The following is a 14,321-nucleotide window of genomic DNA, read 5'->3' on the forward strand; positions in this document are numbered from 1 at the left end:
CCGTAAAGAAACGAGAGGGCTGGATAACTCTGTCCGTATTTTCGAGAGATTGATCGGTGCCCGAGCAAAAAGACGATCCCGCTCTTCCAGCGGTGAAGGCGGAGTTCCCATCCAACGACTGCATTCGGAATGCTCAGCGGCCGAAAGAAAATGATGGGGTTCGCACTAATATCTCGAGAAACGCATCTTCATTTTTTAGCGAACCGTCGATGAGGTACACATTACCCCCAAAGAGGTTTCTCGTTCACGTAGCGCGGAGACTGACCGGCGTAGCTGGTCAACGAGATCGTTTCTAACTGTTAGCGGTTTTCCAGCGAGCCCTGGATGAGGCTAACGGTTGTTCGCTGCCACAAACCGCGCTCTGTCCACTAAACATCTGACGCGCATCCAAATAGAACCCATCCGTCTCGCGGAATGCGAATAACGCGATGCGTCCCGTGGGCACACATTCAAAATCAGATACCGTACCTCGTTGCGCGGTGTACGGTACCTGTACAGGGTGTTGTCGATGTAAACCGAGAAACCGAGTATTTGACGACAAGAATAAGGCGTAGATAGCGGGTTAAACCCTCGCGATTCCAAACGATCGTCTTTTCAATTTTTCTACGATGTGTTCGCTTCGTAAAAAAAAAAGAAACCATCGTGATTCGATCGTTCGATAGGGGGACACCCTGTACATCGCATAGTTGCTGCCATGGTAAACGGAATAAAACCGTCCAGTCAACGAAACTACCCACTAACGGGAACGAACTCCATTTCCGGTGAGCGCAACATTCGAGGCTCCAGGAAAATTTATTCCCAAGGTTGAATCAAGCTTTTCCCACCGTAGCTGAAGCCGCGCTATCGCGCTATTATACGGCGCGGTAAGTTTCGAAATCAGTTCCAAGGATGGGTACCTCAATTTTTCAGCGACCAAGCGGAGCCTCAAAGGGTTCGGACTCTTTTCACGAGACGGTAGACACTTTGCAGAAAGGTGCGTAGATTTTTTTCGCGAGGTCGTTTCGGCGCATTCCTTTGCGTAGCGAGGGCGGAAGGGGAAGGAGACCCGAGGCTTTGAATGCGAGACCGCGGAATAATTTATATGGAAAGTGAGAGAGACGCTTCTTGAGGAAGCATTGTGCCTTGGACTTGAATTAAACATCACCCCCCTTGACTGTGAGGTTCAGCCTGTGCCTCTTGGCGATGTCGTGACTAGGAGCTCCGGGATAAAGGGGGATCAATAGGGGCGCAGGAAGTAGGGCTGCTACTATACAAACTGGCGAGGTATTTCGTATACCTGCGAGTACCTAGCCCCCATGGGACGTACCTGCGTAACGAGACAGAAATGACCACCTCGTTTCGTATCGGAGGACTGCTTTCCTGATATTAAATCCGTCGACAAGCGTCACTTTTACGCCAGCCGAAACTTTTTCGACGACTCTCTGGAATGTACTATATCCGCTAATTATCACGCGCCTTCCAATTATTTATTTACACTTCAAACATTAAATTGCCCTGCGAAATTGAATTTTGTACGATCATTTATTTCCAAAAAATACGCGTTCCTGAAAATGACTCGCTCGTTCGCCCAATAAACCAGAGCACTGCTTTCGCGGAATTAATAATTTCGTACAAAAGCCACGTGCCCGTCGAGTTTATAAAATTTCAACGGCACTCCATCACGTGTTTGTCGCAGCTAATCGAAAGCTGAAAGTTACTTTATTCGAGCGATAGAAATACTCGAACGAAACACCACTCGAGAACCGTGGGCGACGCAAGAGGCAAGAGGGAGGCGATTTACGTTTTTAATATCTATTACGGCTGCGTCGAGCGAGCAGCGGTAAATACGATAACAGAAAACGAGAGGCAAAAAGTTTCCCCTGTGCCGCGCACGTTCTCGAGTTTTCTTCTGAAACGAGTCGACGGCTGCATGGAAATAAATGCGGCTGATGAACCGGGCACAATACGGCTTGCACGAGAAATGCATTTTTCACGTTAATAAGAGATAACTCCCGGAGCGCACGTGTTTGATTTGCATTTTACTTTCTTCGACGAAAACTTCTTATCATTTGGAACGGTTTCCGAGCGAACCGCCACGGAAGGTAGCTATAACCAGCTGGACACTTATCGTTGACCCGAATAACAACGGATTTACGTTCTATGCTTGCCCGTAATAATGGTACGCCGTCGAGACACGATTTCCCGCGACAGCTAGAGGGGCTGCGCCACCTCGACGAATCTCGAGCACTAGTCAATTATTTTGCTATTCGTAAAACGATAGGATGAACAAAAATAATCGACTTTGCTTATCGAACCGCGGCAATTTTGCGTCTTCGAGACGATGCCACTCGTCGAGAAGGCACGTGGCAATGTACGTATACGGCAACGGCCGAGTCGCAAAAGGCGTCATGTGGCATCCGGCAAATCGCGGTGTAGCTTACCAGAAAATATGCCACAAAATTAGCGAGTGCGCCAAACATCGTAAATTCCGCCAACGATCGAACCATCTGCCTTCGTCAACAGAAAAAAAGATGCGCACAGCTTGACCGCGTCTTAAATTTCATGTGGCTCTGTTTCGAAGCTCGTGAAAGATAAAGCTGACTGATGGCTGTGCTCGTGTCGTTGGACCTGATTTTTTTTCCTCGGTGCTTGTAAAGCGACACTGTTCTCTTTTGGGCGTCGAGGGCTATACACCCTTTCGGTGGCAGACGCGCGACCGTTATCAACAACCAGACGATCATGAAAAATAATGATCACCGACCAAAGCGAACAGAAACCATCCCGCATAGGCATGGCCTGTGGTACGATTTCGATCGAGCTTTCATATCGACTCGTTCGAATCTTCGAAAGAACCTTTTAGAAAACCAGAGAGTCGAACGGTAAAGTGGCGTTGGATTTCTTAATCCCTAGGAACTACCACAGATTTCAGATCGAGGGTCTAACGATTCTAACGAACCTAACGAAATGCCAACAACCTTTCCAGTTCTCGAGACCACGAGGTGTCGTGAGAGCCGCGGTTTTCACCATTTTCCTGACCCCCAAAAGTTTCTCCCTCGTACTCTCTTGTCATCGACAACCTGTTCAAATACGTCGAAGAAAGTTGACGGGGTGTGACGGCGTTCTCGAGGTTCTTGGAAACTAATCCTCGTTCCAGCGGCCGAGAGCACGCTGGAACCGTGTTTTTCAGCGGACCAAGTGCTTCCGTGAGTCAAGCAAAGAAAAGGCCATCCTGAAATAATATTTGAGCGAGATTCGTTGTTCAGGAATTCACTGCTCGAAAGTTCGACGCGCAGGAACAAATGACCAACAAATATGTATACAAGTCACTCGAAACCATTGGACGCAGCTGGCCAGACAAAGGAGATGGCCAACATTTTATTCGAATCAAATTCGGAGCATGCTCTCTTTCGGCTCTAGCGTGTAAAGTAAATGTTATATATCGTCTAATAACGAGCAACACGATATCTACATTTTAATCCGAATAAAAATTACATCCGTTGTCCGCGGTTTCGAGTCCACGATTGCTCGCGAGAATCGCTCAGGTGCGACAGAATGGAAATATTAACGAGCAGGTGCGCGGGCTAATGAAATTTCGCAGCTAACGCGCAAACCTCTCGTGACGATGCCGAAATTCCTCGGCCATATGCTTCGGCACGCGATATTTTACCGTGGCGTCGTGTTACGACTTTTTCCAGCTCGCAGCCATCACAGATTGAAACGTACACTGGTCTCGAAGCTTGAGATCAATGTTAAAGCAGTCGGACGTTCGACGAAACTCGACTGCTTCGGAACGTTCGGCAAACGCTCGTGCCTCTGATTAATCGTACCGAAATTCTTCGACTGCCGCTGAGCAGCGAGATTAATGGTCTCGGAAGATTGTCAATTTTGTTCGAGATCGCGACAAGATTTTTTCCCCGTCGTAGCCGCTTTCGGGTCGTAACAATCTTGAAATTATCGCATACAGCGTGGCTCGTTTTGACTCGAAGCTACCCAGCCGAGGGTTAAATCGTTCGTGGAACGCGGGAGACGAAAGAACCGCGAAGCCACGGCTCTGTTCGCGGAACATGGCGGAATATAAATTTATGGAAGATAAAGTTTGACGACGGGCGATGGGAAGCAGCGGCCCTGCGATAGTTTCAATGCGCCCCGAGTCCCAAGGCGTTTTACTTTTCGAAGAACTTTGTTTTCTCACCGAAATTCCGGCCGGCAGCTGCAACAACAGCATCGAGACTATGCCTATCCTTTCACTGGGAACTTTACCTTTATAAAACCGAGTCGAAGTTCGAGGACAAAGTCTGCGTGGAATAACAGGAAGATGTAGAATCTGTACAGTTCGCAACGCGTAAGTATATATTTTTTCTTCCAGTCGGAGCGAACCTTGCCGCGGAAAATTTCGAAAGTTTATCTTGGCCTACGGCGATGCCGAAACTATGGCTGCAAACTACTCGTCGAATTCGTATGTGTTCCAATAGCAGAACCCTTCGATCGTTTCGCTATTCCGGCCGTATATGCCCAAGAATACTCGGCAAGTCGTTTAGAATGTTGAGAAAAATGAATGGTGATACGATCAAGGAAAACCTACTCCCACCAGCGTAAACAAACACAAAAGTCAAAGACGCAAGCTGTTAGATAAGCGTGAAATTCCATGAACGCGAGCCTCCACTCGTTCGGCCCGATACATGGGAGTTGTTATTTGAAAAGCTCTCGTCGTAATGTCGAGAGCATTTGCTTCCCCGACCAAATATTTGCCGCGAGCCGCGGGACGATTTTAACATCTCAAAGCACACACACGCATACGCACACTCGTCGCGGCGCCCTATGACGAAGAAGTTCTCATTTTTTTTTTTTATTTGGAAAACCATGTAGCCATTGTGTACCCAAGAACGGTCTACGCACGCGGCCCGTGTACAATGCGCGGACCCAACGACCGTCCATTGTTTCTATTGTTTGTCTATCCGCTGCTCCACGATGTCTACGTATCTTTAATTTAAGACACGAATTTCCATACGGTTTCGTGGTTCCTGCAGCTAGTGTATCAACCTTTCAACGATGCTCTACGAGACTGATCATCCCTTCGACTGGTTACGAAAAATAATAAAAACTAAACTAGAAAATCGTAGGAAAAACCTCGTCTCTCCCCCATTCCTATGATTTGTTCCTAGTACAAATGACGTTCTGGTCCCTAAACGAATTCCACCGTTTACCGTATCGTTAAACAACTATTCTCCTGGTGTCTATGGGCGACAATCAAACAGCCAATTCCTAAACCACCTATAAACCTAGTCTGTCGACGATACACCACGTGGGCACCGGGTACCGGGGCACAATGCGCTAACAAAGCCTCGTCCCGAGAGAAGTTCCGTCGAAATCGGCGACGAACAATCGGCACAATCAGCAGCCCCTGCCGACGCCGACGTCGCGACGGAACGCTTCGCTCGCGCCCCTGTCTACGCGTCTCGCACCCCGAAATCGCGCCGAAAAGTGCGAAAAGTTCGCTCTCCGTTCGGCCAGAATCCGACAATTATCGCGGCGGGGGTTCGTGGTCACATTCACCGATTCACGCGACCTCGAACGCCGACCATGAAGCCCGAGGGATCGAACAGAGAACGCCGAGAAGGGTAGGCGTTCCCAGGCTCGTGTTTGGATATTTTTACGCCCTGGGATGACGCGGAGTTGGTTTTTAGAGAGCTCGGGCTGATCCAAACAGGAGATATATGTCCTATCCGAGGTTCCTCTCGCCCGTGGCTTGCGACAGCCCTGAGCGTACCGAGAACTAGACGAGGAAAGACGCCGAAGCGGTAGGCGCGAGCCGCGCAGGGTGATCATAAATTATCGGGGCGGGCAACAATGGCAAGAGGAATCCTCCCTATCTGCATGGACGACACCCACGGTCGAGACCCCAAATATTTACACTGGCCGGTGGCAAAACTCGAAAGTAATAGATTCGAGATGACTTTTCATTTAACCGTGCACAAAAGGTGGCTACCACGCTCGGCAGCCACCCGCTGGCTGCCAGCCCGACGGGGACAATGTCCTTTCTCTTTTGGCAGCCTGGTCCATGGACACCCAGGACCGATTTCCATGGAACATCCGGACTGGGAAGGGAAGGGAGGCTCGACCGTTTGTCAGCCTTGCGGACGCTAATTGTTATTGCTCGCTAATTTCCTGGATACGACGAACCAACTACCAGAAGGGCGGCTCTGACTCTGAAAACGGGCGCGTGCCCTATCTGCGCTCGTCGATACGCGGTTTCGTCGCGCCATCGCGCCACGTGGCCTTTTATGCGCGCGTTAGGCCACCTCGCGAATATTAGCAACGTCGATGAGACTTTGACGAGCAACGAGAGCAAACATCGTCTAGATTATCGCACCGAAATTGTTACGAGCAACGTTTCGTATGCCCATCGTTTAAAATAATTAATCTCGTAATCTGAAGTTCGTAGACTACGTAATTAAAAATCCGCTAAAAATTTCCCGCGTTTCTACCAAGCTTAAAATAAAAATCAGGCATGCCACGATAAATAGCTTATTCCGTCCGACAGTTGATCTTCCTAATGTTTTCGTCCCATTTAAATCCGCGTCCAGATGGACGCGTTTAAATACCTTATACCCGTCGTGTTATTTTCATATCGTCGTTAAGAGCGATCTATGTATCGTAGTTCGCATAACGAGCGTAATAGTAAAAGACTAAACTAGGAATATCTGTCCTTTATATGTTCCATGCGTGTCTTGAATAGATCTTTTTAAAAAGTATAATCGTAAGAAAATACCATCGAATGAAAATATTTTGTTACGGTAGTGTCGTGACCTATTTACGAGTAGATGTACATTTATCTCCTGAAAAGCTCATCGCTAAAGGGAAAGATGTCGTCGGCGTTTCATCGTCGCTATCGTCAAGTCTTTACGGCGTTGATGAAATCAATTGCAAACTACGTTGATTCCCTGGAACTAGTAACGAGTACGTTCATAAAGTACTCTGTGTGTCTACAAACGCAAGGATCAAAAGGACTGGGTCAAAGGATGACAGAGCTGGCACGATCTCTGCGGAGCTACGGTTGCTACCAAAGACGCTTTGTGATCCATCGTCGTTTGTGCAAAAGAGAAACGCTAATTATTATCGTTGGCTAATTTCCCTGACGTCGTAACCATTGAGGGATAATTACGAAAAGCTGCATTGCGAAACGACTGCGACTACTTAGAAATGCGTATATCTTCGAATAGACGAAGATAAGTTTCAAGAAAGAACACTCGAACGATTAATTAAATCGAGGATTTACAAATTCTAGATATTTTGAGTCTTTCCGAGCTGTAACAAAGTTTAATTTTAGAAATCTCTGCGCATAGTAAGAATCGCGACATTTACGTTTCTTTTATGTTTCGGTCCACCCGAAACGCGTTCTTTCGAGCAGTTTCGTATCGCCTAACTTTTGGCATGGTGCATCGCAGGAACCACGCCCTGAAACGGTCTGGCTACGGTACTAGACGATGGTATGCGACGACGTTAATCGTTCCGAATCACTCTTTTCCGTTTCGCTGCGTTTGGTCGCATGCCACTCGGGGTACATTACGACTTCCTGAAAGGTGATCAAGATTCTGACACGTAACACACGAGCGTAGCACTCGAGTATGCGTGAAACGAACGAACGAGGAAAAAAAAGAAGAAAATGGAGAAGACGACAGGAAAAAAATCGGTATTACAAAGTCAGGAGGATGCGGACAGCTGTCCTTGACATTGAACATACTGCGGTATGCACGGTCGCTTCCGGTCGAGCGAGATCGAGCCACGTGGACGCGGAGGTGTGAGAGCAGCTGTGACTTTTAACGAAAAAGGCCCAACTTCTGACCCCGTGAGTCGGTGTTCATAGTCGATAGTGTTTCGCGCAGCGGGAGAAACATCCTCGACGACATCCTGACATTTCCCAGCCCGCTGGCTTTTGTCCCCTGGATTTATAGGGCGGATTCGTCGGCGCGCCTTAAGGGGGAACACCGCCTCGAAGACCGGAAGAAAGGTTAATATTTGGGAAAAGACAAATTTCCCTGTCTTTACGAGGAATAGATGAAAAAACGCTCTCGTTTGGAAATACGGCTGATTATACAAAAATTCTATTCAACCGTTTCATTATTTGCGTATATATAATATTATCTCGAAGAAATGCAATTTCGTCAACCGTAGTGTATCCCCTTAAAATCTCGAATTGACATTTCCCTGGCTTCGCTATCGTCGAGGCAACTATCGCTCGATATAATCGCCGTGACCATCCTTGGTGTATCGTTGATCTAAATTCCTAAGCTAATTATCGGAAGCTCTATCCTGAACGTTGGAATCCGATTTCGAAAAATTCGATGTTTGCGAGGAGTACTCTATCGATTTGGACGAGCAAACAAAACCAAGTCTCGGGATCTTTTGCAAATGGAGTCGCGTCGGCGTCGTCGCGATCCGTGGGATCGGTGTCACCGCTGGGACCGTGTTTTCAGACAAGGTTACGTGTCCTACCCGGACGAAAGTATCGTTGGATGCATCGGCCAAGTGTCTCGGAAAGGAAGAAAATCCGGATACCCTGCATAGCTACTTTCGCCAGATCCCGAGACGACGCGACGCGACGCGAGACGGATCAAATTTCTGCGAAGTGGAAGGAAATGTTTGAACGGTACGCCTATAAGATTCTGGTCCATTGCTAATGGCTGGCCAAGTGTGCACACTAGGATGAAAAACAGCGACGTAACCGAGCATGTTCGTCGAGCGCGCACAGATGCGCCTCGCAGACCGTACCGTCGCATCTAGTATTAATACGATAACTAACAATAACAAGGTTCAACCCTCTCTGGTGGGCCTTGCACAGGGCTACGTGCGCGCACACGGAGGCTACACCTTGCGCGTACGTGTGTTTTCGTGATTCCGCGATGCCTCTGGGCGCCTGGAGGCTCTCCCTTTATAGGTCGGGACACGACGCACGGAGAACTTTGATCGTCGTGTTACACTGTGGCAAACCGCCGATAGAGTCGAGGCTGGATAATCCCTTTTCGAGTAGGGACCGAAGGGTACTTTACCTCGAGGCAGGTTTGCCCTCGTTCAACAATCCCTCCTCGACGTTTTTTCTCGCCTTGGGACACTCTCGTTACTATAATAGACGCGATACGCGTGTTTTCGACGAATCGGAACGCGGCGGTGTCCTGCGACGATGGTTCATAAGGAAAGAATTTCACGTATGGCATTCAGGACTGTCCGCGTTCCGTGTATCCTAGGACGCGTAAACCGAAAGTCTGGGATCGAACGATACACTTTGGAATGGGACACTATCGCTCGGTGTTAACGACCTCCTAGAATCGTTGGACGTTCAACGGCTTTAGTGGACGCGTTATCCAAAAAGTAAAATACGAGTAGTGGTAAACTCCGAAACTGTTAAATTTCTGTCTATATTACAAACATCGATAAACAAGTTGCGTCGATTTTATACATTTATACGGTTATGATAACGTTTTATTCCTACAAATCGCTAATGAGCTCTGTAATATAATATTTTGCTTCGTACAAATGCATAGCTTCAACATATGTTTCTCATTTTCAGGCTCGCCATGAATGCATAAATTCTACAGTCCGTATAATAGCATATCCCTTAGTAGCGTCAGCTTTATTTTATATTACTTCGTATTTTCCTATTTTTTACGTTACTTTATATTATGCATTTGTACTAGAAAGCCATCTCGTTATTAATAATAATAATTGGATGTTGCAGTTGTTCAACAAACCCCACCACCGCGTTCTTTCCTTGCCCGAGGACAACAGAAATACGGTTCCACTGTGGGATTTTAGTTCTCATTACCGTAATAGACGCAACGCAAGTTTACGACTGTGAAAATGTAAATGCTTCTTTGTTCTAATATCCTCATCGTTGCATAAATAACCAGAGCAATTCGCGGCTTTTTCAACGCTCGATAGCACTCTCCTTCTCTCTCCCTCACGAATGTACATACTCTAGATTCCAAAAATATGATTGAAAATCACTTCCTTATCCTAAAACGTTCCCCGAGTCCTCTTACAAGTTCATGTTTCTCCACCGAGTACTTTCTAACTTTTTAGCGAGTGTTATCGCTCCGAGACTTACGGGACGATAGTGCCCGTCAAAGTTCTTGCGAAAAGGGACGAAAAGAAACACACCAGGGATGGGGTTCGGGGGGGAATTTTTCGTAATAAAATTATGAATTCTCGTCTACTTCGCCGTCGTACCCGGAGAAAAAACTTTCTGTCTTATCGTTCCGCGGAATCGCGCGATGGCGGCGAACTTCTGACCGTCTCGGACCTCGAGCTGGTTAAGCGTACGCATTCTTTCGCGCGGAAACATCGTGCACGCACACACACCCGCCATTTCTCATCCAGAGATGGTCAAAATTTGATTTTTACGACATACGCGGGTTCCCACTGTTATTTATTATTTTGCTCCATATTTTTTAACCCATTTCATCCTTAGTTCGTAACTCTAAAATTTTATCTAAACGTTGCCCATCCCTGTTTGCCAACGCCTCGAGGAAGAATTTCCTTTGACGGGGTTTCAGGCGATCGGGAAGAACGTTTCGATCGTCCTGTTACACATCGGCTAACCACCGATAAAGAGACGAAGAGGACGGATAATCCCTTTTCCAAAGAGAGATTCGAGAAGATTCAAAGTCTCACCTCGAGGCGAGGCAGGTGCTCGGCAACGGGACAACGCACAACACCCTTTTTTCAGCATTCTTCTAGGTCCCCGAGATACGGGAAGACGTTCTCGGTGACATTGTTGACCCTCTGCCACATGGCGTTTCGCATATGGCGCACGTTCGCAGAGTCGGTTATTTTTATACATTTTGTAGATGAAATTCGGCACGCGGGAAGGTGGATAGAAACACGCCCGACAGATTGGAGGCTGGCCCGCGGAATGGAACATACAGCTGCGTTCGATTTGCCCCGCCAGATTCACTGGGCTCGTTAAATTTGGAAGGATTTCCAAGGAGCGAAAAAAAATGAACGCGACACGCGCAAGGTACTTCGGAACGTGTCGGTTAAAAATTATCGCGTTCTTACGGGTGCGACCAAGAAATATACGGAGGATCGATACTTTTGAAACGAGCGGTTGAAATTTTTAAATATAAAACTATTCAAATCTCGTAACGTATAAGCAATCGAAACGACGAATTCAGCGGCGGTTAAAAAAATATCGGCATTACGCATGCCACGTACGATTTTCCGTGACATTCCCACCCCCCGAAAGGATTAATATACGCGATGAAGCGCAAAGTCAATCGCGCCAAGTCTCGCGTAAAGTGCACTTTGTTCGTGGAAATCGAGGTAGTTTAATCAGAAAACTGCAGGGAACGAGGCTAACGTAAGTACCCTCCATCGTTGGAATGTAGGGGCATTTAAGTAGATGGAGGGTACAGACCCCTGTCTACTCCATTTGCTTTCAGCCCGAGGGACCTCCCCGATATATATCCCAATATTCCCGGTAACAATGATGAATCACTGCGGAGCACCTCTTGCGCAAGAAGTTGCACATCCAGTGCGCTTGTAACCGTCTCTCTGGCTCCCCCTTCAGGGCCTCCTTTCGCGCCATTCCTCTTCCTGGCTCTCGAATACTCGCGGACTCGCCTTAACCGTAATAATGCGTTCCAGTACTTGGAGATGTTACGTAAAGCTTGATGGAACAGTCGGATAAATAATGAAACTCCCGCTGAAAACTTCCCGTTGGTTCGCTTTCGCAACGAGCGGCGACCATCGAAAAATACCGTGCAATTTTCAGGCCACAGCGAGATTGCGTTTCGGGATACGCGTCGTGTACCAGGAACGGGAAGCGTCTGGCTGAGGAGCTTTAAGTATTATGGAAATTTAGGTGCGGTTTGTTTTCGCAGAAATTGCGACTGGACTCTGAGAAACTGGAGGAAAATACTAATTTCGGAAGTTTAGAAAAATTAAGGGAGCGGTAATTCCACAGCGTCTGTTCAAGTTCTAGGCGAAATGTTTCGCTGAAAATTGGAAGCTTAAGTTGGACCAAAGCAAGGGAATGTTTTCAGGGGAATCAGGAGAAAAATAAAATACAGGGTGACGCTAAGTTTGCCGACCGGTATTGGGCCCGACCTGTCGTTTTTCTCATCCTTTCGTTAAATCTTCATTTACAGACGGATCGTCTCGCGACCAAGTCCAACGGAGAGGGTAAAGGAAAGAGAGCAACGCGGCTATTTATTGGCGCGATAAATCAGCAGCTGAAACGCGTTCACGGCGACCAATTAGCGTTGTGGATGTTAAGATCGCTGGGTCAGAGCCCATGTAATAATGACGAATCAGTTCGAGGCCGGTCTGGTGGCATAGCTGGCTTGCCTCTTATTAATAAATTCGCTTCCCATGCGACGTCCTATGAATCATTCGATAGGCAACAGGGGAGATTCTATTAGACTGATTGGCTTATGCCTACATGCCTCGACTTTGTGCCGATTCGTCTTCGTTCTTACGTCGGGGCCAACAAATGCGTATTTTGTGCGGCTATTCCTCTACGTTCCGGATTCGATGCTCGTTTCCTACCACCCAGTCAGTCGTTTGCTTAAATCGTTGTACCGGTTTATAGCTCTGCGTAGGAAAACAATTTACGTTTCCCTCTGTCTCTCTTTATCGATGGTAGGAAAGAATGGGCCGTGAAACCGACGCATGGAGCATCCGTGAACGTAAAAACGTGGTTTCATGAGTTAATAGCAAGGGGATGCGGTAAACACAGTTTGCAGTTTTCTCTACTCCCTGTATAATACAGATTCATCGGAGGGTATCAGGCAGCATTTGTGACTTTTAATTGGATTACCGCGATAACCCTGAATAACGTTAACGAGCCAGTCAAACATTTAATTAATTTAAAATCAGTGAAATAAATCCGCAAGCAACTCTCGATACTCAACGACACAACTCCTCGGTTTGATCCTCGCCCGACCCACTTCGAAACTCGACCTCATTAATTCCAAAAACATTCGCCAACCCTGGAGGCGTGAAGGAGAAGAGGAACGAAGAGGGGAGGGAATCCACAGGTTCTCGGCGCTCGTAACCCCAAAAACTCATGCTACTCGAGCCCATGATGCTGGTAGCTACCTTACGTTGGATCATACTTCATCCTGGATGGGATTAACTCCCCTAATTTATCGACTCTATTTCCAACAGAAGGAGGGAGGGGGGGCGGGATTTCGAGTCCCCATGACTGAAAGTTAACATTGTTTTGCGGGGACGATCCCTCCCAGGGACATGCCGAGTCATCGAGCAACGAAGCGCATACGGGACCTAATATGCATACCGCGTGTTTGTAATCGTCGCTGACATGATACTTTATGCATACTCGTCGCGGACTGAATAATTGATAAATCGCCGTACCGACGGCAGATAATTGGGAATATGTATCTTACGGTACTCTAGGCTGTCGCGAATGCAATATTGAATGCGCTACGATACGATCGAGTTCATGTATGCATTTATAACTATACATACGAGTTAACCCGTAAGCGCAAGCAGACACGTCACCTAGCAGAGCGAGAGGGGCACGTGCTCCTGGGCACCACGATATAAGAGCCCTAAGCTCCTTTAAAAAAAAAAAAACTACTCAAGGTTTTCGCCATTACTTGTGAAATTGTGTAATTTGTTTAAGAAAGTGATCTATCTGCGTTTCGTTAAAAATATTTCTTTGCCACCCTTTTCCTTATTTATTTGAAAATTTAAGCTAGATTCTGTATACGGAATTGCGCGTGTATTTGAAATGCAAACATTGCTCTATATATGGATCGAATATGGCCATCTGCCTTCATTCTTAGGAAACTGTTAGCTTACCGGCCATGGTACATGTCTGCATTACCACAGCGATGTATAGCAAACAGAACTCTTCTTTACCATGAGGCGATAAGTTACAAGTGTTCTAAAGAATCTACAATAGAAAACTAATAACCTCACCGAAGATTGTAATCGGCAAACAACCATGAGCCATGATTTTCTGAAAATTTCTCATGTACATAACGTGTAAACGAAAATCGACTCGATGCTACCAGTATACACCGACCCGAATAAACTTGTACGCAGAGGTCCCATAACATAAATGAAATCGATAGATACCGGGTGACAATTTATTCAAACTGATTCTTTACGTCTGAAAACATAAATGGTTTGAACTTTTGTGCAACTTCTTTTGTCGATACAGCATAAACGAAAGAGTTTACGTTTGCTATCGTTACCCGACGGTCCTTCGAGTCATTGTTGTTTTATACAGAGTGCGCGACGAACGATATCATTGCTTCTCGTACAGTCGATAATTTAATTTTGTTAATACAGCTTTCATAGGCTGATAGCATAAA

Source organism: Hylaeus anthracinus, unplaced genomic scaffold (genome assembly GCF_026225885.1).
Source record: "Hylaeus anthracinus isolate JK02 unplaced genomic scaffold, UHH_iyHylAnth1.0_haploid 5, whole genome shotgun sequence".
NCBI lineage: Eukaryota > Metazoa > Arthropoda > Insecta > Hymenoptera > Colletidae > Hylaeus > Hylaeus anthracinus.